This window comes from Schistocerca gregaria, chromosome 3 (genome assembly GCF_023897955.1).
Source record: "Schistocerca gregaria isolate iqSchGreg1 chromosome 3, iqSchGreg1.2, whole genome shotgun sequence".
NCBI lineage: Eukaryota > Metazoa > Arthropoda > Insecta > Orthoptera > Acrididae > Schistocerca > Schistocerca gregaria.
The window spans coordinates 842,264,638-842,290,282 of record NC_064922.1 but is presented as its reverse complement, the minus strand read 5'-3'; the positions used below and the strand labels follow the sequence as shown (position 1 = coordinate 842,290,282).

At 39.9% G+C, this 25,645-nt stretch overlaps 1 protein-coding gene across 1 annotated transcript in view; it reads right to left on the bottom strand.

The window, feature by feature from the left end:
* Positions 1-13,212: 13,212 nt before the first annotated feature.
* LOC126355619 (uncharacterized) overlaps positions 13,213-25,645 on the bottom strand; it is a gene marked incomplete at its 5' end in the record, with an annotated part of 138,679 nt that continues 126,246 nt past the window's right edge. Inside the window, one exon of the mRNA XM_050005982.1 lies at positions 13,213-13,734. The remainder of the gene's footprint in view (positions 13,735-25,645) is intronic.

The window sequence follows — 25,645 nt, the reverse complement described above, 5'->3', positions numbered from 1 at the left end:
CCAGCTTGTTCCTCTTTGTTTGGGCACTGTGGAGGGTGAAGGTGATCGGCTCCTAACAGCAGTGGCTTTCCTCAGATGGCGGCAGAAGAAGTTTAACATGCTGAGGACGCAGTGGAATGTCTCTGGGGGTGGGAAATCGAGGAAAACTTGAACCTTGCTGGACAGGGGACGTGAGCTAGTGGATGAGATGACTTGGCCCAAAAGTACAACCTCACTGGTACTGAGAAAGTAGTTACTGTCTTGATGATGATGCTGGTGTTGGATGACTTGGCCCAAAAGTACAACCTCACTGGTACTGAGAAAGTAGTTACTGTCTTGATGACGATGCTGGCATACTGGAGGTGATCAAAAATACTGTGGAGATGCTCACAGTGTTTCTCAAGGTTCATGGAAAACATGAGTACCTCATCAAGTAGGTGAAACAGCAGGCAAGCCTTGCACCACACCGTCTAAGAAACACTGCCACACTTGGGCGCATTATGGAGGTCGAAGGTCGTAAAGGCACTCCCGTACAGTCAAAGTGGCTTTATGATGGCAGTCTCCTGGATGTTTCCTTGGGTGTTACCAGTATCTGGGTGAAAGCCTTGGCACAGTCAACTGTGCTGAAAACTGTAGCCCCAGCCAGCACATTGTCGTATATGTGTAAGAATGGCACCGGTTATCAGTCAGGAATGGTGTGTTTGTTTAGCTACCATTAATCGCACATCCATCTTCTTGACAAGGTGATTGGTAGATGCCCACAGGCACTTCGAAGGATGCAGCACATCAGTGGCAAGTAGCTCTTCAAACTTGGCTTTGGCGATCATGAGTTTGTGCAGTGGTCCAGAGGCGGTGTCAATGTATTGGACAGTTGAATGACGGACTTCCCAAGACATGCTGGATGGGTGTGTAGAGCAGGAAAATGCACTAGTAGGTTGTTGTAGGGGTTTGAATACTCCATCTGCTTCATGTCGAAGAGAACACCAAAACAGGTGGTGCACTTAATTAATCTCCGGGTGTGGCTGCCAATGAAGTACTAGTCTGCAACATCAGGGAGCAGGTGGTAGTGTCCAATGAAGTCCACTCCAAAAATGGCATCAGTGACGGTGAAAGCTCATGGAAAGTCCCGTTGCAGGCAGAGGTTGAGGACGCATTGAATGCTGTAGGTGGCGATGGTGGAATTGTTTGCTGCCATCCAGAGTGTGGTTAAGGCAGTGCCAGGGTCCCGTATGAGCCACTGTAGGTAGGCAGACGACTTGTAGCCAGTGTTAATTGGGAAAGGCGTGGTAGAGGAAGCATTGTAGACAAACAGATGTTAGGAGATCAAGCAACAGATGCACATGCTTATCCCAGCAGCTGTTGGTATTTGGGTGCCAAGAGCAGGGTTCTCTGCAGTTTGCAACATCTGGGCCAGAACACTTGTTGTACCAGCAGAGACCGGCTGTGTCACAAGAAGTGTCGGCTAGGGCTGTGGCGGTGGTAGGCATCATTGTGCCGGCAGCTGGAGCTGAACGGACGATGGTGATTGTAATTGAGATGGGTCACGGTTGCTTGCAGTATTGCCATGTCAGCAGTGACGCGGGCAAGTATGTCTCATACCCCACCTGCCACGTGGGAAAGACATGTCTGAAAGAACAGGCGCCATGCATTCACACAAAACTGTGCTTATCTTGCTTCATTTCATGTCCCCAAATGCGTATATTGACTCGTCTGTATGAAGGACAGCAGCTTCTGGTAACATCATTAACAGTGCATTGAGTAGTAAGGGAAGGAGGGTCGAAATAGAGTGGTTGGCGGAGTGCCAGGTGGGGTAGGGTAGGGCTGGCTCATGGCACGGGCAAGGATGGTGTTGTCGGTGAGGGTGACATCAGTGTGAGTTGCCACAGCTGCCAGTATTGGGGCCAGGAGATGAGCTAGCCAGTTGTTGTATCAGAAGCCATTGTAAAGTATATGTAGCTCCATCAGGCTTCTGAGGTGGTGCAGGAATTGTGTGGGTTCCCGACCCCCACTCTGTTTGAGAGAAAGGATGATACGGATGTGCAGCATTTTGGATGATGTGAGTTGTGTCATGAAGCAGCACCAGAGTATCTCATAGCAGTCAGTGGCAGGGAGTGACAAAATGATGTCATGTTGCGTACATCAGCTCGAGCTAGCTGATCACAACAGCAAACTTGGTAGTGTCGTGAGTGACATCGCAGCTGGTGAAGGTGACATATGACGAGAAAAACCACAGGTATAGGTCTCGTGGATTGAAAGGTGGTAGGTGAGCCACGGCACAGCCAGACGGAGTGGTGGCAGCATGTGTGGCAATGTGTGTCAGTGCCTGGAGGCAGGGAGGGATGGAGCAGAGGCAGTTGCTGGCACAGGTGTTGGCATGGACTCTGTCACTGGTGGCTGGGCCGCCAGTGTTTGTGTTGCTTTGAGCTGGGCACAGGTCGGTGTTGCTGCATTCCAGTTCTGCGAGGCATACGGCCAGCTTGGTGATGGCGTCATGTGGTGCTGCAGCAGCAACTGCATGTGGTGAGGCATCAGTTGGGGCAGAGGGGGAAGCCATGGCCACTAGCTTGCTCAAAGGGTGGCAACATACACAAGACAAAAAGCTTGTGATGTGAAATGCTAGTGCCTGTAGCATGAAAACAGAAGTTGCTGATGGGGTGCACATGTGCGTGAGAGTTGAAACGAGCACTAACAGAACAAGGCAGCCAACACCATGTTGAAATAGGAAATTAAGTCGACAGAGTCTATTGTCGGGTCACCAGTGTAGGAATGCTTCCTTACCTAACCTATAAGTCAATTACAAATAGTAGAGCAAAGCGCGATAGGCACTGCATGAACGATGTTCACACATCTAATTAACGATTTCTGAACAAAGCCACATGCCGGCATGGCTGACTCTGGAAATTGGTGCTGCACAGTAGAAAAGCCAGATGCCGAGCGATGTGACAGTCTCATCCCCGAGTTTCCACAGCACTATGATATTCCAGTGTGAGGCACGGAATTAATAGTCTTCAGCAGAAGACATGACATGAAACACTGCCCTGCTGCATAGCAGAGGTAGTGATGGTGTGGTGTGGGTGTCTCTCAAAACTTCATGGTACATGTTGCCGTGTGACGTGTCCATAGTTGAGCGAACATGGAGCAGGACCTGATGTTGATGCCGCGAGGAGAAGATGGAGATTAGTCAAGGCTTACTATGGACTGAGCAATTGTTCTTTACCAGTAGCCAGCGACCATAGTGTGCATATATCTATCACATGGCAGGATCAACAGCTTGGGACAGAAGTAAATGGAAGTAACATGTGAAGGGAGAAATTTGCTGTCTTTGCAGACGACCGTTGTGAGCTAGGGGTATATGGAACTCCTAAGACAGCTATGCAGCGAAAGGCCACTACATCACAATTGAAAGACTGAAGACAATTCCGGACAAATACGTGCACATGGAGGTAAAACTATTTATCATTTTGCCAGTAGAGGCACATAATATGTTATGAGTATGTTTAAATATGCCACAAAGAAATGGGTTAAGAAAAGCATTTAATATAATAGAAGAGTTAAAAATGTGCCTTCATAGTGAACTTAAGTACTAACGTAGTTTCAATTAGATTAAAGTTATGTATGTGAGTATATTGAATATATCACGTGCAATATGATGGACAATTTTGTGTCTTGATAGAAAGTAACGGTGTAAAATATATTTTACACTATGTATATTACTTCTGTAATTGTAATTCTGTGTATGTGCACAGAAGGTGCAATTGACTGCATTTTTAATAAATAAATCTAAATCTAAATCTAAGAATCCAGATGCAGATTCACATGCAGTGAAGCAGTCACATCATGTTGGGTAACATATTCAGCAACTCAGTGGTCCAGCTATTCCTTGGTCACAGCTTGGCTGGCAAGAATGCAGGAACCACAAGTGAGGCTTCATTTTAGTGGGGATAGGGAAACCTTTATATTGGCACACAATAAAGAGCAAATATCCATAGTGAAGGATAAAAAATGCATAAGAATAAATAAAAATACATGGAAAACTCTAAAGAAGGATGAATTGGATTAAATGTAATGAAAAAAATGAAACTAGAGTGATTAGGACCCACAGTGAAAGTCAAAAATGAACTAAAACCAATGTTAAAATACAATCAGGTCTAAGAGAAAAATAAATAAAAAGATTATAATAGTGAGACTCAGATCTTTGGGTGGATGTGTGTGAAGAGAGAGCGAGATAGGGAGGGGGGGGGGGGGGGGGGCCTTACGTATGGAGTGCAGCGAGGTACATGTAGCATAGGAAAGACAGGAAAATATGGTAATTCCATCAGTCCATAGTAACTCTCATAACCTGCTCCTGCCTAACTGTATAAATCCGGTCCAAACCTGTTTCTCATACCATCTCTCTGTTTGTAAAATCCTCCTCCTCTGCACCCCATCCCACAGATTGAAACTCTTGCCCTCTGGGAACTAGAGCAGCATGCACAATGCCACCTCAAAAACTCTCTACCCTGTTAACCTCATACTGAAGCTTTGGACTACCACTGTCCACCACCAATACAGCAGTCTCCATCGAACATCCCCTCATAGCCACCTAACCCTGCACTGAGGATCTATTCAATTTACCACACACTTACGAACTCTCTCCAACCACATTACAGAATCTAGAACCTAAAGAGACCCACAACACCTGTCCTCCACAAACCTCATTCCCACAAAAATATCTGTCCTTTCCAAAGGCGTTACCTTCTGCTCCACTCCAAAATTCAGTTATGCTGGGCTTGTTAAAGCCTTCTCCTGATCCCAACAGTGGAAACACTTTTTTTACCACCAACCCTACCAATCAGACTCAAACCAAAACCAATGCTGAACACTGCCTGGCTCAGTTTACACCTCCATCCAACTGTGCTCCAACCTAGTGCCTCTAAGTCACACCCTGTTAACTTTCCAGAATTTATTTAACCTCGAACCTTGTTTCATCATCATTCCCCAAATCCCTCAACATGGAAACCAACCTTGCACCAGGCAGAAAGAACCATACTCCACCACCTAAAAACTGATACCAATCTTATAAATCTACCTCCTGACAAAGCTCCACCACTATGGTTATGAATCACATGGATTACATGGCAGAGAAACTCTTCCAGCTGTCAGATACTTCACCTACAAGCCCTGCCACATTTATCCCACTACAGGTATCCAGCAGAATCTTCAGTCTCTCCTCAAATACTTAGGTTCATCCCAGAGTCTCTCACCTATACCTATTTTTCTCCTCACCCCCACCACCCCCTACACTCGTACTTTTTACACACTTCCTAAAGTATGTAACCCAACCACCCAGGATACCCCATAGTGGCTGGTTACTGTGCTCCCACAGAGAGAATGTCTGCTCTTATGGACCAACTCATTCAGTTTATTACTCCTGACCTACTTTCATCAGCCATTTACTGGTCCTGACATCCAGCCACGAAGGAATGCTACGCTTATGACTCAGTATCACACAAGACTGGACCAACTGGATCACATTCTCTGTCAAGGTTCTGACTATCCCTCACTGCACTCCAAAATGAGGAATTCCCCCCCCCCCCACCTATCCTCTCCACCCCTTCCAGAGTGACACTCTGAAGCCACCCCCCCTCCCCCACCCCGATCCAATCTAAGCAGTCTCCCTGCCTCTACCTACATCATACCTTCATCCCTGCTCGAAACCCCTGCACCGAGCGAGGTGGCGCAGTGGTTAGCACACTGGACTCGCATTCGGGAGGACGACGGTTCAATTCCGTCTCTGGCCATCCTGATTTAGGTTTTCCGTGATTTCCCTAAATCGCTTCAGGCAAATGCCGGGATGGTTCCTTTGAAAGGGCACGGCCGATTTCCTTCCCAATCCTTCCCTAACCCGAGCTTGCGCTCCGTCTCTAATGACCTCGTTGTAGACGGGACGTTAACACTAACCACCACCACCACCACCACCACCATGAAACCCCTGCCTCATGGCTCATATCCCTGTGATAGATCTAGATGCAAGACCTGTACCATACGTCCTCCCACCAATACTTACTATGGTCCTTTCACTGGCATCTGCTCAGAGCTATCCTTGAAGTAACCGATTTGTACCAGTTGATTGTGTCACTGTGGTGCCAACTACTGTTCAAATTGCTATTACAGACACAGTACAGTGTGCCAGAGCCACACCTCGAACACGATGGTCTTCGCTCTCGTTACTGCCGCGTAGCCATCCAGTGCCCAGTCTTTTTGTAGCCATGACTTCCCTTGACCACTGCTGCCAGCATTAATTTATAATGGCTACATTCCTGCCAAGTATTTCTGCAACTGTGGAAGGGAAATCTAGCTTCTTGTAGCCCTATTACACAACCTTGTTCAAACTCTGTGAGCTGCTGATAAAGGCATCTTCGCTGTCTTAAAGGAACTTGTTGACTATCATCATCACTACCTCCAATCTCAAAGGTAACTAACACTCATGACCATTATAGCAAGTATTTGAAGCAAACCTGATTTGCATCCTAATAGTGGCACTAGTAGCACCACTCTTATCTGACTGGCATAAAATTTTAATAGAGGTCATCGTTTAGATTTTGACAAAGCAAGCTGGGATCTTTTTAGTTCCTCTCTTGTTTTGCCATCTGCCTCCTTAAATTCATTTTATTTTCATTTTCGATTAATAACCGTTACATACATGAGTGTAATCTGCATTTCCATAAAAGAGAAAGGTTGGCACTCAGTCTTAAAGAACATAGCATCAAATCTAATTTTGTGCTTAGTTTTGTGTATGTCATCAATTTCTTAATTTATTTTGACCATTCCTAGTTAATACCTTTTGTTATAGGGTGAAACCAGTAATTATTTCATGACTTACATTTTATTGTCGAATGCCGCATTTTTTGAGGTGCCACGTCACAGATTGTGTGGCCTCTTGTGCCGGAGGTTCGAGTCCTCCCTTGGTCATAAGCAGTATGCATAAGTTAGTTTAAATAGTGTGTAAGCCTAGGGTCCGATGACCTCAGCAGTTTGGTCCCTTAGGAATTCACACACATTTGAACATTTCTATTGTTGACTCATAAACAAATATAAATTCTGTACTAATTATAAATATTTGGGGGAGAACTACTAGCATTATTATTTATTTGGCTCCATTCAAAAACATATTAAAGCCAGTCCGTAATCAGTTCCAAAATAATTACCCGGTTTTTCAAAAATTTTGTTTATATAACTATATCTGTTAATTTCATCATTTAAACAAATAATTTGGCCGAACCCTTGTAGTAGAAGAAACTGTTAAGGAGTTTTTCTATATTTTCAGGTAATATAATGAGTTATGTTTTAATTGTAGTTTCTGTAAATTAAACATCGAGCAGTGCATGGTTTCAGTACCTATTATTGAGAGGATATATAAAGGCCCTATTTTTGTTCCCAAAACAATCAGTCCACAGCTGATTTTTGGGCGAGAAACCTGTATTGGTTCAACTTAACCGTGAAATAAGTGTAACACAAATAGGTCGTGTGTTAAAATAATGACAGTGTCTGTTCAGTAGTGTCACACATACTGTATTATTCTGCAAGATCTGAGTGGTTAGGTTTTTACGGCTCATAGATGTTCAATGGTAAACTATTGTAGCAGTATGCTGACATTAGCTTACAAACTATTAATGAGGCTTATCAAAAGTTAACCAATAGGCCATATTAATATATTGGGGGGTTGTGAACAGTGAAAGTAAAGAACTGTGAAACACAAGTGTGCAACTGTCGGCTACATCATTTACAGTAGTCCGTGTTGAACTCTGCCACCCCTCCCCCAATTTTTTAGCAAGGAGAACAATGCAGTATGTCGATACCAAGGACTATCAACAAAGAAATAAAGCAGGTGAACATCACAAGATGTAGAAACGTGCCTACCAACGTTTGTTTATCTCATACAACTCCTTCTTGGTGTAGCATTTTTTTTTGTCAGTGTATTTTAGCACTCTTGTTTGTTGTGCCTGTCTGCAACTCAGTGTCTCCTCTATGAGCTGAGTAGCAATCTATCTTTTCCTTATTGTTGTTCAATCCTGGACTTTCCACTGTTCTATCCTGTCATGGATGTCTTAATCATATTGTCCAGTGGCTTAGCAATAAAGTAAGATAAAAAAAAATTATTAATGTTATTGAAATGCCATGTATCTCTGGGATTTTAGCATTTTTCAATCTGCTTATGACTCTAGTAGTTACTTGGAATCAGATAAATGTCCTCTGTTAACTCATTTATAACATTAGCTGCTAGAGTTGAGATAGTCCTTGTTAAGACTGTTACAAACATTTATGAAGTAATTATTAAATGCATTTGGTATTGAGTATGGTGTCCTTGGGGTTATTGTTTTTATGTTTTGCCTGTCTCAAGAGGATACTCAAGATGAAGGCAAGGGGGGAGGGGGGGGGATAGGGAGGAAGAGGGCAACCTCATATTAATTTCTTGGCAAATCATGAAATAGTTTACAGATTTCATGATAAATGGATGTGGTTATGTTCGCTGCTAGTCACTATCCATCACATGTTCTGCCGTTCTTCAAACTGATACTGAATCAACACGTCTGTTGGTGTGGTGGGGCAGCGTGTGAAGGTAGAGTGTGATAATGTTTTTCACTGTTGTGACTTGAAAACTTTCAACAGGAGAAGGGCTTTGCAATCAATGGAAATTACCAAATGTTTCTTTTCAATGGTGGCGCCCATCTTTTCTGAGGACAGGCCTCTGATCTTGAGGGCTGGCTGATGTGCCTTTCCTTTTTTAACACCTGCCCCCTTCCAACCTATCCTCTCTAAAGGAGTGTAACTAATAGTTTATTCAAGTCAAACCTGTTTTGTGTGTATTACCCATATTTGGTTGGCTTACAAAGTTTCTTCAGTGTCAGTAGCAATTGAAGCTTACAAAGTTGGTGCAGATGTACTTCTGTATCTACATACATATTCTGCAAGCTACCATATGGTGTATGGAGAAGGCTACCATGAACCACTATTATTCATTTCCTTTCATATTCTATTTGAAAATGGAGTGAAGGAAAAGCAACTGCCTATATGCCTCCGTACAAGCCCTAATTTCTCTGATCTCCATGGTCCTTACGTGAAATGAATATGGTGGCAGTAGAATCGTTTGCAGTCAGCTGAAAATGCCTGTTCTTTAAATTTTCTCAATAGTCAAAAATCAAACAAGGGGAAATCCAGGATGGAAAGTAACAATAGTGTTTCACAAAAAGAAAGTATTCTTCCCTCTAAAGATTCCCATTTGAGTTCACAAAAAGTCTCTGTAATACTCGCATTTATTGGCAAAAAATTTGAGGCTTCCTTTAATCTTATCTGGTGGGCATTGCAAACACTCTAGCAGTGCTCAAGAATGGGTCACAAAAGTGTTCTTTATGCAGTCTCCTTTGCAGATGAGCTACACTTCCTTAATGCTTTCCCAATAAACTGAAGTCAACCATTCAAATGTCATTTTCTCAACCAGCACCCCAAGCATACTGTATTTGAATATTACAGGATTGTTTTGTTTTTCCTACTATATTAACTCACATTCTTCTACATTTAAAGCATGCTGCCATTCATCACAAGAAATAGAAATTCTAAGTTATCCTGTATCCTCCTATACTCACTCAGTTATGACTTCTTCTCATACACCACAATGTCATCAGCAAAGAACCATAAATTACTGCTCATTCTGTCAGATAATTTACGTACATAAAAAAACAAGAGCAGTTCCATCACACTTCCTTGGGGCACTCCTGATAATAACCTTTGTCTCTGACTGACACTCGCTACTGAGTACAATGTACTGGGTTCTATTACTTAACAAGTCTTAGAGCCAATCACATATTATGAACCTATTGTGTATGCTTGGATCATTGTTAACAGTCTGCAGTGGGGCTCCATATCAAATGCTTTCCGGAATTCTAGAAATATGGAATCTGCCTGTTGTCCTTCATCCATTGTTTGCAGGATATCGTGTGAGAAAAGGGTATGCGAGTTTCACTTGTGGCTCTTTCTAAACCCACGTGGATTTTTTTGATAGAAACTTTTCTGTCTCCAGGACATTCATTATATTTGAACTCAGGAGGACATTCAAAAGTTCTGCGACATACCATTGTTAAGAATAAGGTCTATACTTCCGGGGGACTGTTCTTTCACCCTTCTTACACGGGAGCCACCTGCGTATTTTTTCCAGTCACTTGGGACTTTGTGCTGGGGCAGAGAGTCATGATAAATGCAAGCTAAGTAATGTGCCAATGTCATAGAGAACACTCTGTAAGAATGAATTGGGATGCCATCTGAACCTGGTGATTTGTTTGTTTTTAACTCTTTAATTTGTTTCTTAATGTCAGGGATACCAATTTCTACATTCTCTGTATGAAAGTCTGTGCAGGGGCAAACTATGGTGTGTCTGTATAACCCTTTCATGTGAATGATTTTTTAAATGCTAAATTTAAAGACTGTAGCTTTCATGTTGACGTCTTCTGTTGCCACACCAAACTAGTTGATGAGTAACTGGATAGAACCCTTTCACCCACTTAGTGATTTTATGAAGGAGTAGAATTTCCTCGGATTCTTGACAAGATACTCCACAAAGATATGATAGTGGAACTTGTATGCTTTTCACAATGATCTTTTTATAGTTGCACAAATTTCTACTAACTTCTGCCTGTTGACATTTTCACATTCTCTTCTCATACTAGAGTGCAATCAATCTCTACTTCCTCAGCATTTTAAGAATTCTGTTATTAACCACATTGGGTCTTTTCCGTCCTTAATCCACTTACTTGGCACATACTTCTCCAGAGTGAAATTCACAGTCAGAAAAAAAAAAAAAAAAACATACTGATACTGAAACATGAACTGCAACTGAAAATGTTTTGGCCAGATACAATCCTCAACAGTTAGTGACTGGTTGCTGTTGTTAATACACTGCACATTCAGTTACTAGTCACAAGAGTTCTACTTATGAATTATGGAAAAATGGCAAAAATGCAGGGATCTTCATATAAAAACTCCAATTTTTACCTTGTGTGGAAGTGTATTCCATGTCAGGCATTATCTCAACAAAATACCATTGGAGCATGATGCTGATCTGTGATGTGGAAAGTAAGCACTGACAGAAAATAAGTCCTGCCCCCACTGTCTTAACAATATTAATATACACTGATGGAAAAAATTGCAATGCCAACAAATAATTAATGCTGGGTAATGAAATTTCAAGACTACATTTGTCTATATGATTAACACTGCAAGGTCACAGGTTAATGTAAGTGTGAGATAAGTCACTGTAAATGTGAAATATTAGTACATGAATAACTGATGTAACTGCCAAAATGTTGAATGCAAGCATTCTGTTTTAAGTGTGTTGGAAGCCAGTTTGTCAAATGGATTTATATGACTATAGCATTTGGGATGGTTAATGCCGTTTATGGATGATGCTGAAGTCGTCTCTGATGAAGTTCCGTATGTGCTCAACTGGAGACTGAGCTGATGATTGAGCAGGGCAAGGGTTCTGTGGCAACGACCTTATTGTAAGTTGGTAAAGGTAAATAGCTGAGATAGGATGTTTGGTGGCATAACCACCATGTGGAGTTTTAAACTGACCGACCTCCAGCCACCTCGTCCTAATTCTCATCCATATTTTTGTAAACTCAAGGCTAAGTTCTCAAATCTATTTTTAATGCTGTTAAGGGTCTACCAGTCAGAATTTTAGCCTGTATTCACTTGAGAAATAGGTTTGTAGTCCATACTAAATCTCTCTGAAGTTTATCCTAGTTTATTACATAAAAATGCCCGTCTGTCTTGCTGGAGTGTTACATTCCTTTCATTAACTGGCTTGTGGCTCACAAGCTATCAGGTATATGCCATCTGCAGCTGGCAGCTGAACTCTGACCTCACTGCTGCAAATGACTGCCTTGCCTTGCCGCTTCAGCCTACCATGCCACCGTGACCTCTGTTGTCTCAGGATCAGTATGGTAACATTTATAAGATAAGACTGAGATGCAAGAGAAAAAATATACAAGCCCCCCCCCCCCCCCTCTTAACCCCTGTGACCCCAACTCATTCAGGCAAAATAATTGCATACATATCCCTCAAAATAAAAAAAATAAAAAAATCATTTGCAAACAATTACTCTCCTTTAGCCTGTAACTTTTGTCAACATGAAACACGACTCCTGTGGGAAGGAAGATTGATGTGTGGACAGTAACCTGTTAGGAGAGTATAAGGGGGAGGAGGGGAGAAGAAATTATATTGCTCTGAGTTATTTAGTTGATGTTACTGCCTGTGGAGAGAGAGCTCCCACAGCCACAGCACAGTTGCAGCATGTGGTGGTGGTGGTGTTTAGTTTTGATGGGCACTCAACAGCACCCAGCTGCATGTGGTGCAAACGCCATTCCTGGGGTGAGGGTTACTGATGAGGGGCAGCAGCTACTAGAGCAATCCTCGACCAATAGGAGTTCACAGAGAACTGACATTGGCATTTGGATGCTGGTGGCAGAATGCCAAGCTGATATGAGGTCACTCTCTGTTACCGACTCCTGACTCGACTAGACATCATAACATAAATATTTTTGTGTTCCACACTAAGGCTGCAATGAACCTCTAGACAGTTGGCACTTCCCCAGGTGGGCTTATGTACCAATGTTCAGGTTAATAAACATCACAATGGATGTTCACCAACCAGTCCTGACCACTCCCACACTATAGTGGCAAGCCAAATTCAAACCATAAAACCACAAGAGCACCACAGATGAATTTTAAATGTTATGCTTTTATCCTCCTCTGATTTATGAAGCAATTCAAAAGACAATTATTTATCAGCTGAAATCTTATTTCTGGCAAATTATTAGCTGTGTAGAATCTTCAAGGCATTTTAAAATTTTGTGCATGAAGGCACAAATCCTGCTTGGTGCAGGGATTGATTTTCCAACTAAACTATTCTAATACACTTAAAGAAATGACCTCCAAGGGCCAATCTGGTACTGCCTCTCATGCTAACCTTAAAGCATTTACCCACATCTATAGACTGGTTTGCACATATAAACTGGATGAAAAACTGCCAATATTTCTGTGTGTTTCTTATTAGTTAAAAGTCTTTAAACTTCAATCACTGGAATAAAAAGCACTGTTGACTTATTACCAGATTATCCAAAACTGTGATAGTGGAACAGAACGTTTGGAACTGTTGACTTGTTACTCATATATCAATCAAGAAAACCTCTTACTGTTTCCATCAAGTAATTTTATTTACATTTTAATACATTATCAAAGTCTTAATTTTAAATACAATTACTACATTGGCCATAAAGTACAGCACACTTATGAAAACATATAAATAGAAAAAATAGAAAAGAGCTATGTTACAAAAAATACACTCTCATTCATTCTAAAACACTAATAATGCAAGTGGGTGTTTTATTATTTTTGGATACAAAATTTTAAATCATAGTGTCACAAAAAATACAAGCAGAATAATCAGTTACATCAAAAGAATCCACTAAACTTGAATTAAAGCTTCTAAAAATATCTTTTACAAACTTTTGCGTATCTGCAGCTTACAAACAACAGTGCTTCACATTGTGTCATTGAAATGTAAGATACCAGCAATTAACAAAATTCTGAAACTTTTATGAGATGCGAGGAACAGGCCACCATGTTACACGTTTAGTTACTGGCCTAGAAATCTCAAAAATTTCAAATCATGCTTTATATGTATCTTTACCATCTGGAACAAACATTTGATCAGCTGCTTATCTGAAACAACAAAACAATTATATAATACACTGAAAAAAAAAAAGAGAAGTAGTCTGCGTTTCATTACTCTAGGAGGACTAGCAAAACAACAAGGTTTTTCAATTATGCATCAGCGTTTTCATTCCTATAAATCAAAAAGCTGCCAAAGGAAAAAGAACACACATGAATTCACTCTTCATCCAAAGTGTAACAAAATAATGTGCACATTCTTTGAAACATATAGCAATGCAATTTAATTAAATAGTTACTATGACAGTCTAACCCATACAGTCACGACACTAGTGTTCTTCCTTGTTACACATTGTGACAGCAGTACTCCAAGCAGCTGGCAAGCTCCACTTCTGAATACGACATTGGATGAATGTAAATAGTATCATTTATATTGATTTGTAACATAGTTCATACAATGGCGAGCATATTAAGTGCCATAAAAATTGACAATAGCTGAAAAATGACACCACATTGGTCTCTCTGTAGTTTCCACAGGACTCTGGGAGGTTGAAATGGTGTTTTACAGGACAGCTTATGTAAGATTCTCTTACAACCTACAGGCATCTATTGAACATTTTCTCTTAAGAACAAAAAAATTGAGTAGTAAACAGCAGGAAACTTTACCTTTTGCAGAAACATGTCATGTATCTACTTAACAATGTAAAGGTTTGTTCTCTACTCTTCCAGTCACATACGTGAATGTGGATCACAGAAAACCATGCATGGAATGCAATACCTACAGTATCTTATGTCTCAAATAAACCACACAGAGGTTATAAATAAAACGCCAAAAGTAATAAACTGTTTCCCAACACAGAAGAAAGCAATTCCACTATTGTTTGCTACATCTGAGCCACGAATCTTCAATACGTTTAATTCTGAAGCAAAAGTAGTTACATTACAAAAATATATATAGATGCTTTGAAAAGGTGAGACAAGTGTAAGGATGTGCAAATCATAAGACTCATATAAAATTGTTACATGTCATGGAAAGTGTCTCTCATAATAAGAACTGACATTAGAAATACTGAGTGTCCATAATTACAGTTCTAGTATAAAAACACTGTAGAAAGAGAATAACTGTTCAGAACGATGTCAGATTTGAACAGCATATTATTGACACAGGGGGACATGTAAAAAAAAGATGATGATGATGATGATGATGACGAAGACGAAAAGAGGATAGATGGCACTGCAGGTGTTAATATAAATGGGGTTGCACATCACACCATCTGTACTGTTCAGTGTGCACAACTGCACAAGTTCGACAGTCAACATTTGTGGCATTGTAAGTTAGATACGGCCATCCACCAAAGCAAGGCTGTACCAGACAGGATTGGAAAAATCAGTTTTTAACTGTCCTGAGGCCAAAAACTGCATAAAAACAAAGTGATATTGGTTTCAAACTGTTGTCCACTGTTATCCACCAAAAGTTGAAATCAAGAAACAGTGTGTTCCGCAACATATCAGTGTCTTTGAGGGTCACATTCAGAATGCATGTGCAATGTGTGCCTTCAATTCACTTATGTTCATAATTGGAGCACAGAACACAAAATCTTTCAGATAATCTGTATGACTTCCAGCTGTGGTATGATTAGGCAATCTAGACAGTCAGGCTGTAAGAAAATGACCGCTGGTAGTTCTACCATTTCCAAAATGCTCCAGCAGCAGCCACTTCACTGGCTGTGGAACGTGCAGAGGAGTATGGGTTTGCATAAAAATGATCCTACCAACAGATCCACAGTGCTGAAGGGTTGGAATTATGATGGTGCACAAGAGACTCTCATGGCGAGACTTGAGATTCTCCCAGCTTATACAATGTTCAAATGACTTACACAAATGCAGAAAAATGACGTCAATGACAACTGCTGATATTTCAACAGGACCACACACTGCAATTTTCAAGGCATAACTGGGCAATCATGCCTTGCAAATGGCAGGATGTGTTCCTTTGGAAATATTGGCTGTTGTCGACATCATCATCCAGCTGCATTCCCGTAATTTATTTGGACTCTCGTAGCATTTGCCAGTGATGGCACAGGTAACAGGACCCACAAGACCCACAAGACTCCTCTACTAGAAAGAATACGGCCATACGATAAATGATTCTGTTAACCCACCCCACGCAGTCACCTTTGCTGCACTGGTTGGTGTGTGTTCAAGTTTTCCATTGCCCATATTATGCAATTCTGTGTACTGACATGTCTTTCGGCATGGAAATGGGCTTTGTCTACAGAATGTTCCACAACCATTAAATGTCCACTTCCCTACGAGCAAGAAATTCCAGTCTTTTTGGAAGTTCAGTAGGAAGCAACTGCTGAACCTGGGCGATCTTGTATCAATAGCAATGCAGGGTGCTTCATAGGATTTTATGCACCACGCTCACAGGCATGTCCAACATTCGGGCAATTCCATGTGCACTGAATGTTTGCACACCACCACTCAACCCCTCCTGGAATGCTGCAGTCACATCTTTAACAAATGTCGGGGCCTACTTTCAAACCTCTGCCATACTGCATTTCAAAAGAACCTGTCTTTTCAAATTTTTTTTATCATTTTCTCCAGATCGTTAGCAGACTTTGGACCCACACCTTTTCTCATACCCCTGATCAGCCGAAGCTTCTGCAGGGCTACTGGCACACAGTTACCATTCTTGTAAAAGAGTTTACCAGCAGCGCGTGATCCTTCATGGAGAGTCACATTCGGCATCTTGAATGCAAACTGAGGAAAATCCACATGCTGTGTGTATGTTGGTGTGCATATTCCAACACTTTCAGTGCCACCTATGAGTCAAATTTTCATTAATTTTATTTTTTTCTTTCCATGACATTTTCCCCACGTCAATAACATGTTGCTCAAATTTGACATCATTCTGAGCAGTGGTTTTCTTTCTACAGTATTTTGAAACTGGAACTTCAACTACGGGTACCCTGTATATATGATTCTCGTGGATGAAATGTGTGTTTATGTTCTCCTGATTTCAGCAGTAAAAGCTGCAGTTATACACACATTTGAAAGTATTTCTTCTTTAGCTGTTTTTACATTTCTTTCATGATCATTCAAGTCTTGATAATTTGAAGCATTAGTAAATACAGAAACATAACTATTTCATTAATGAAGCAGAAAAAGATTAAAAATGAATGTTAATCTTCAGATTGCTTTCTAGGAGCACTAGTGCCAGTTCAACGGTCAGATGGTAACAATTTTCACAGCACTGAGTGTCGCAACTGTATATACTAGACTGTGTTTACATAATTTCTTGTCTCAGAACAATGTGTACATTCTTTAAAATAAAATCAAGTGTAAACTCTTTGTTATGGGACTGTAAACAAATACTGTGAAGGTATAGTTATAACTTTAACAATGGACATCAGTAGTAAAGTGTTATTGCAAAATAAAGAATGGGAGTGAGAGTCAGCTATATTTGAGAGTTGATCTTGGAATATCACAGTTGCAGGAATCCAAAAAAAATTCCAAAGTTTGTAGAATGGTAAGAGATGTTACAATTAAAATTTATACAGGGTGAAGTGAAATTCGCACACTCGGGCTACGCAGCGCGCCTCCTCACATGCCAGCGACTAAAAAAACTCTCCCCCCCCCCAAAATTTTGCCTGGCGAGGACATCCGGCAGAAAAAGGATGTTGAAGAGTGGCAATCTGGTAACACTTTATCCACATGTACGGTGACTACCTCTGTCAGCCATATGGGTGGTACTGTGCAGTTGGTGTAGTGTATAAAGTTTTGAGTTAGCATGCAGGAGGTCAAGGGTTCAATCCTAGGGTGTTTTTTTTATTATTATTATTATTTTTAATATACTCCATTCCTTAGGTCTTTTGTAATGCTGAACATAACAAATACGTGGTTAGACAAATAAGAAATAGTCAGTTGAAACAAATAACCTGTCATAGGACAGAACAAATACAAAAACAATATTCGTTTCAAAATGCTAAAGATGCAGCACAGTACAATAACACAATATCTACTTGCCATCTATACTACATGTAATATGAGTGTTCAGATGCTACACATTAGCAACCAGTGATAATAATAATGTCCATATTAATGACCGCATGGCCTTCACAACAGAATACATTGTCCTCAGAAGAACAGATGCTCAGAGTGACCTCCCTCCATGTCCAAACATTGCGCAACTCACTGGATCATACAGCTCTGATCCCTTCGCACCAAAGGTGCATCGACAGTAACAAGAGCAGCATGAACACATGCTACCAATTCTTCCACATTTATCGGCAAAGTAGAATACATGTGCTCTTTCAGGTGTCCACACAGGAAGACATCCAGGGGATTTGGGTCAGGTGAAAGCCGTGGCCATACAACTGGACCTCCACGTCCAAGCCATTTCCCTGGAAATGTTCTGTCCAAATAATGTTGCACATTAATTCCAGAGCATGGTGGTGCACCATCACATTGGAACTATATCCCCTGTTGCACATGTAGTGGAAAATCTTCATGCGCACCAGGCAGATAGTTTGAGAGGAATGCATGATATCTTTGACTGCAGTCAATCTGTCAAGCAACATGTAGGGCCCAACCACCTGTCGCCCAATATTCCGGCCCAGACGTCGATACTAAAGCGAACTCGGTATCCATGGTCGTGGGTGATGTGTGGGTTAACTTCACACCAATGGTGGGCATTGTGCATATTGAAGACACCCTCACAAGTGAATGCTGGTTCATCTGACCAAATTACGGTGTTCACAATGTCATCGTTGGCTTCCTGTTGTTGTTGAAACCATTGACAGAATTGCATTCTCTGATGGCGATGTGCAGGATGCAGGTGTTGTACAAAAGCATAATGATAGGGGTGCAGTCTTGCTTGTGCAGCATGTTAATGACCTTGCTTTGCAAGACATGCAGCTGCCTTGCTATGCTGTATGTACTTCACTGAGGTTCTTGCTGTATAACCTCCAGAATAGCTTCCTCAATAGCTGGGGTACAGCGAGTCTGTGGACGACCTCTGTCACGCGATGGTGGAAGGGGAGAACCTGAGTCCCGAAGGTGCAGCTCCTGATGATAAAACCCATTTTTTCTAGATGGCATCAACAAGAATATCTAGCAGCATATTCACGAGCAGCAACATCAGCCCAGTTATCAGATGCACCAAGGACCAGCAGCACATCCACATATACACTGTTTGTCTATGCCGTATGTCTGCCACGCGTCCCTGTCTGGTTGGCAGCACATACAGTGTAAACACCCCATCAGTCCTGTGCGCTGTTCCAACTAATGCACATTACCCTTCTGACAGATGTTGTTCTGCACGATTCATCCTGACACTGCTAATTGTGAAATGTTCAGCTTCGAATTACACTGTTTCCCTAATGGTAACAGACATGATGTTTCCACAATCCTATTGATAGAATAATAATAACAACAATAATAATAATAAATTGAAAAATACATCCAACTGGCTTAGGAAGTCGAGGACATGTGGCATCAGGATAAAGTCGACATTACATTATACCAATCACACTATCAACTACAGGAGTCATACCATACAATATCCACCAGTACATCAGTGCAATACAGCTATATCCAAATGTATATTTACAACTACAGAAATCTGTAATTATTGATACAAGTTCAATTATCCAAAAGTTCCTAAATGCAATGTAACATATACCGTACAGTTAAAAGAAGTCAAGATTCATCAAGGTCCATTTTTAACCAGACATAACGTCTGAGAAAGGAAAGAAATAATAATAATAATAATAATAATAATAATAATGCATTGATATACGCATTAAATAGCGCGCAGTTACCAGACTCAATGTTGAAAGGCATAATTAGTGGGACCACGGTGATAACACATACAAATAGTAACTGAGTTTGGACACCATTCACAAAGCGCGTTGCTAGTCCTACTGGTAATATAAGGCCCTAACGAATTGTGATGGACCTTAATGAGTCAATAACAGTTGGTACTAATCTATGGGACCACTGGAGGAAGGTACAAAGAAAACAGGTTTCACATCTAGTAGATGAAATGGTGTGAACAAATTCATGCCCATGATGTGGAAAGAGCTTCTTCCAAAGCTGACCAGTCTTCCACTTAGATGACGGTAGTATGTAAGTGCAAATCGCTGTTGACGATTAAGATGCCAGATACCATACCACTTGAACTACATTTACCAAATTAAAACGTATGCTCAAACCAGGATTGAACCCTCGACCTCCTGCATGCGAACCCAAAACTTTATACACTGCACCAACTGCACAGTACAACCAATATGTGCTGACAGAGGTAGTCACCATACAAGTGGTTACAGTGTTGCCAGACTGTCAGTCTTTAACGTCCTTTTTCTGCCGGATTATTCGCCAATTGAAATTTTGGGAAAGACATTTTTTTTATCGCTGGCACGCGAGGTGTCATGCTGTGAAGCTTGAGTGTGCGAATGTTGCTTCAGCCTGTATAATAAAGTGTATGTGGGGTAAGTTGACAACTCCTGCAAAACCAAACACCATCAAACAGGTTTTTGTGTCTGGTGATGCCCTTTGTTCCCTCTCATGCACATTATAATGCTTGTGCAGTGATAGTAGTACTGGTTGTGGAGGTACGAGTGTTCACATCGTGGTGATCACCAGCACATGTTATTTCTCTTTTGAATCAACATATTTTTCAAGGGGGTGAGGAATTCAAGATTTTTCCATAAAGTTCTTACGCTTTTATGAATATTCTCGAATGTTAACAAGTGTTTTAATGCTCTAGAATATTCCAGAATGAAACTTGCACAACATGGTAAAGATAGACTAACAACTAATCAAAATCATGTATCCACTTATAATGAGGAACTATGGTAACAAAGAATGGTTGTCTGAGTGAACAATATTAGCAACAAAAAATGTTTTAGTTCAACAAACTAATCAGCAAATAAAAATAAGATACCAGAGGGTAAGAACCAAGATGAAAAAGCACACTTCCAACAGAATTCTTATATTTGCTCAATGTACCCAGTGACCTCCCAGAAAAAAGCTTCTAGCCAACTCCATAGAGCAGAAATCATATTCAGAAAAGAAAAAGCCGTGTCAGTATTCATATCACACAGTCCACCCTTTTCAACAAACTTACTGTTCAGCTCTAAAAGGCTCCACATCCAGTAAGATTAGTAAACCGTATGACTGTGTAAGAAGCAAAAAGGGCAAACATTCCAATATTATGGAGTGAATGTGAAAGGACTGTATTTTTTGCACAGAAAACTATAAGCAGCATGCTCACATGTCGGCAATCAAAAATCTCATCTGTCACTTCAAATGTAGTTTATAACAACATACAATCAATAAGTTAGATGATATAAAAATGACATTATTAACCACAAATATCGGAAACTCCAGGTTGGAATACCAACAACGTAAGGAAAAGATAGGTTGATACTTAACATAAAGATGACATGCTAAGTTTCAGACACAATTAAAAGATACGTAAGTAAATTTTTAGCCACAGCCTTTGTTGGAAAATGAAAAAGAAACACACACACACACACACATTTATTCAGACAAGCAACTAATGGCATTCTGGCCCAAGCTGCCAGAGATGGCAGCCATGTGAGCATGAGGTGGGCTTACTTGTGTGAATGAATGTGTTTGTCCTCCTCTTTCTTTTTCTAATAAAGGCTGTGGGGGATAGCTTGTATATAAGTGTCTTCCAATTGTGCCTGTCTTCAGCTTAACATGTCATCCTTATGATAAGTAGCAATCTATCTTTTCCTTACAATGTTGAAATTATTAAGCACACATTTTTAACAGTTTAGAAAATCAAGGAAAAAAGGATCAAGCAAAGTGAATCATCAGATCTGAAATCTGCTCTCCACACACTGTCTGCTTTCTGGAAGCAGATAATTTTTTTTAACTCCTAACATCATAATATTTCAGATGATGTGTGAAATGTAGGCAAAATCAGTATTTTTTTAGTAAGAAGAGATGTGAACAGTAGTAGCACACTTCTGGTTTGCATCCAATTGCTACAGCACCTACCAGAACATGAACAAATAATATTTTTTGTTTTTCTCCTTCTGTTGGTCACAAACGAAAATGAGTGGATGCCAGAGCTACTTGTTCAAGTGAACATCTCATTGATATAAAAAAGAATCATGAATGAAAAGATAATAAAGCAAATGCTACATTACAAACATGAAACTAAACAGACTGTGTTATGCCGAAACAAGTACTTTACACAGAAAATGGCAAATTGGGAATGAGAGCAGCAAAACCTATATACATGTACACAAAAACAAAGGTTGCAAATATTATTTATGTTTCAGCTCCCAAAACCAGTTCTGCCATCCAATTTCACAAAACATCTGTATTCAGCAATGAATTAACTGCTACCCAAAGTGCGTGTCTAAGCACCAATTTTAATACAAAAGCAACAGATAAGGTTGATAAAATTAGACTTAAAATACCTTTGTCAAATATTCAAAAACTATCATTTTTACAATGCATTTTGTGTGGGGAACTTTGTATTTGTATGGTAGTTACATATTATAATCTGATAATGAAGTAGAGTTTTTCTGCACAAGAGTTTTATTGCTTTTAGACATAACAGCTAACTTAATCCATTTTTAGTTCAGCTAAATATGTCGTACCTAAAGAAAACTAAAATCGTGATTTTTATGATAACAGAAACAACTTTTCTCTTATTTTTGCCAGGCACCAATGACCTAAGTCCCTACTGCTCAAGCATTTCACTTTTTTGGTCATTCTGGTTGAAATTGTTAATTCAGAAGTCATCTGTGGTAATAAACACATTTCTGAAGCAAGTTTTAGCAATTGAAAATCTCAACATTTGAATAAACACACAGTTTTTTGCTTCAACAGAGCAAGGACATTGCTGATCATTAGAATTTTGTTGTACAAATGTATCTGGCTTAAATCCACTAGAAACTTCATTTACCTAAAAATTTCATTTTTTGCTTCACAAATCTTGCTCTTTATGTAATCTTCTGAATTTTATTACAAGACTTTCTGAAATTTTGGAGAAGAGTAGCCAAGTGTTTTCAAATTCAAGTTGACATGACATGAAGTATGGACAAAACAAATTTGATACAAGCATTTCTGATAGCATGTTTACATATTCAAAATTCTGCATTATCAACAAAAAACTGCTGCAGTTCAGTAGAGTTGATAATGAGTAATCTTCCAACAGAAGTACTAAAGGACACATGTATACTTTCTTCACAAAAGATTGCAATCACAAAATACGAGGATGTGGTGAAAAGTAATGCTTCTAAATTTATGTGAAAACTTTTAAAACTTTTCAAATACAACAAATGCTATTACCATTCCATATCTTTATCCTCCATGTCTACAATATTTGCATGTCTCTGCTGCTAGAGGGCTCCAAACTGTAGCATGTAACATAGCGGTGTGCAATGTATCTACGTCGGTGCATGGGAAACAGCATGCTGTAATCAAGTTTCGAATTCAAAGAGTTTGTCCACTCCTGAAGAACCTCTACCACACACGAACGCTGTGACATCTTCAACAATCTTACACCTTGAGTTCACTGTCATCGATCTTTCACCATACAGTCCCGACTTGGCCCTAACTGATTTCCATCTGTTTCCAAAACTTAAAGAAAACATTAGAGGACTTCATTTTGATAATGGTGAAACGCCACAAGCAGAGGTGAGGTTGTGGCTTCCTCAACAAAGTCATACATTCTACTGTGATGGTATCAACGAACTAGTCTCTTGTTTGGAGAAATGTGTTCATTGCCACGGTGCCTATGTTGAAAAATAAATATGTAGACATGAAGTACAAAGATGTAGAATGTTAATAACAGTTGTTTTACTTAAAAAGCTTTAAGAGTTTTCACATAAAAAACTTAAAGGCATTGCTTTTCAACATGTCATAGATGAAGAATTGAAAATATTGATCCCCCCCAACTTTGCCCCCATAGAAAAATTAATTTAGCTGTACTTGATTCTGAACACAAGCTGATGATAAGATTATTTCTCAGAGAGCAATAAAAAAAATTTTTTCTGTGTAAGGCATATGATGATTTTATATGAAACATGGAACAGAATCTGCATACAAAAATTTAAATTTCCACTACAATTATTTTTTTCCAGTTCAAGAGATGACAATAACAACAGCAGCAACAACAACAACAACAACAACAACAACAACAAAAGTGTCATTTTCACTTGATCAGGCAATGCAGAAAAAATTATCAAGAAAGACTTCCTTATGTAAAGCGCAATCACACCTCATATATTAAAGAAATGTCTACATTCTGATCTGAAACGAATTACCAGAAAGAAAGTGACCTCAACTGCTTCACGATTAGACACACCTTTCCTGTTGTTATAGTTCCTAAGATGTTATATCTTAAATTTAAAGAAATTTGTCTTCAAACTTGCTATATCTTCAGTCGATAATGGTTTATAGTGTAAAAAATGTGGATATACAGTGGATTTGGAGATTTTGTTATTGTTGTAAAACTATGTTTACATACTATTTGTACTCCGTGCAAAAATAAAAACTACTTATGTGGTTGGGGTAAACCTTTTTTATTTTCAACGTCGTCTCCTTGTAGATTTGTACACTTCGTACAGAGCTGTTCTAATTTGTTGATCCCTTCCGAATAATAGGAATTGTCCAAGTTTGCAAAATAGCTTTTAGTTGCTGCAATCACCTCCTTGGGTGAACATAGTAATCTGAGGGAGCCAAGTCTGGAGAATAGGGGGGATGTGAAACGAGTTGGAATCCTATTTCCATTCATTTTGCCACCACAACTGCTGAGGTGTGTGCTGGTGCATTGTCATGATGGGAAAGGACTGTTTTGCAGTCCAATCGTCGGCATTTTTCTTGCAACTCTGGTTTCAAACGGTCCAATAACGATGAATAATATGCACATGTAATAGTTTTACCCTTTTCCAGATAGTCTATGAGGATTATCCATTGCGAATCCCAAAATACAGTCACCATAACCATTCCGGCTGAAGGAATGGTCTTCGCCTTTTTTTGGTGCAGATTCTCCCTTGGTAACCTATTGTTTAGATTATTGTTTGGTCTCAGGAGTATAGTAATGTATCCATTTTTCATCAACAGTTACGAAACAATGCTTAAAATCCTGCAGATTCTTCCTGCACTGCTACAAACCATCCTTGCACCACTTCACACGATTCTGGTTTTGGTCAAGCATGAGCAATCGCAGAACCCGTCTTGCAGATAGCTTTCTCATGTCCAAATGTTTATGAAAAATATTATGTACCCATTCATTCGAGATGCCCACAGTACTAGCAATCTCACACACCTTAACTCTTCTGTCATCCATCACCATATCATGGATTTTATCAATGATTTCTGGAGTTGTAACCTCCTCAGGACGTCCATAACATTCAGCATCACTTGTGCCCATATGGCCACTCCGAAAACTTTGAAACCACTTATAAACTGTTCTAATCGAAGGTGCAGAGTCACTGTAATGTTTATCAAGCTTTTCTTTAGTCTCCTGAGGCTTTTTGCCTTTGATAAAATAATGTTTAATTACCACACTAAATTCTTTTTTGCCCATTTTTTGACAATCACTCAACTTCCTTGATTCACACGAATGCCAAACACAAAGAAATAATAGACCAATATGGCTGAAGCTTGGTGTGCATTCCTTCCAAAGATGCAACTAACTAAGGATGACCTTGATACATGCCGGAGGTGCCATCTCTCGGACTTTTCAAACGTCTCTCGTACATGGGGATAATATTTACAATCCCCTTATGAAATATGTATTTAATGTCTTCACACTTTTATGGATTTTGGCACTTAACTACACACCATTTATCATTAACAGCTGTGTTACGAGATTTATAAAAGCTAGGATTGAAAGATTATTTACACAAATGTCAAAATAATCAATTTAAATTAAATAACATAAAATAGCTACTGTTTGCATCCTTGT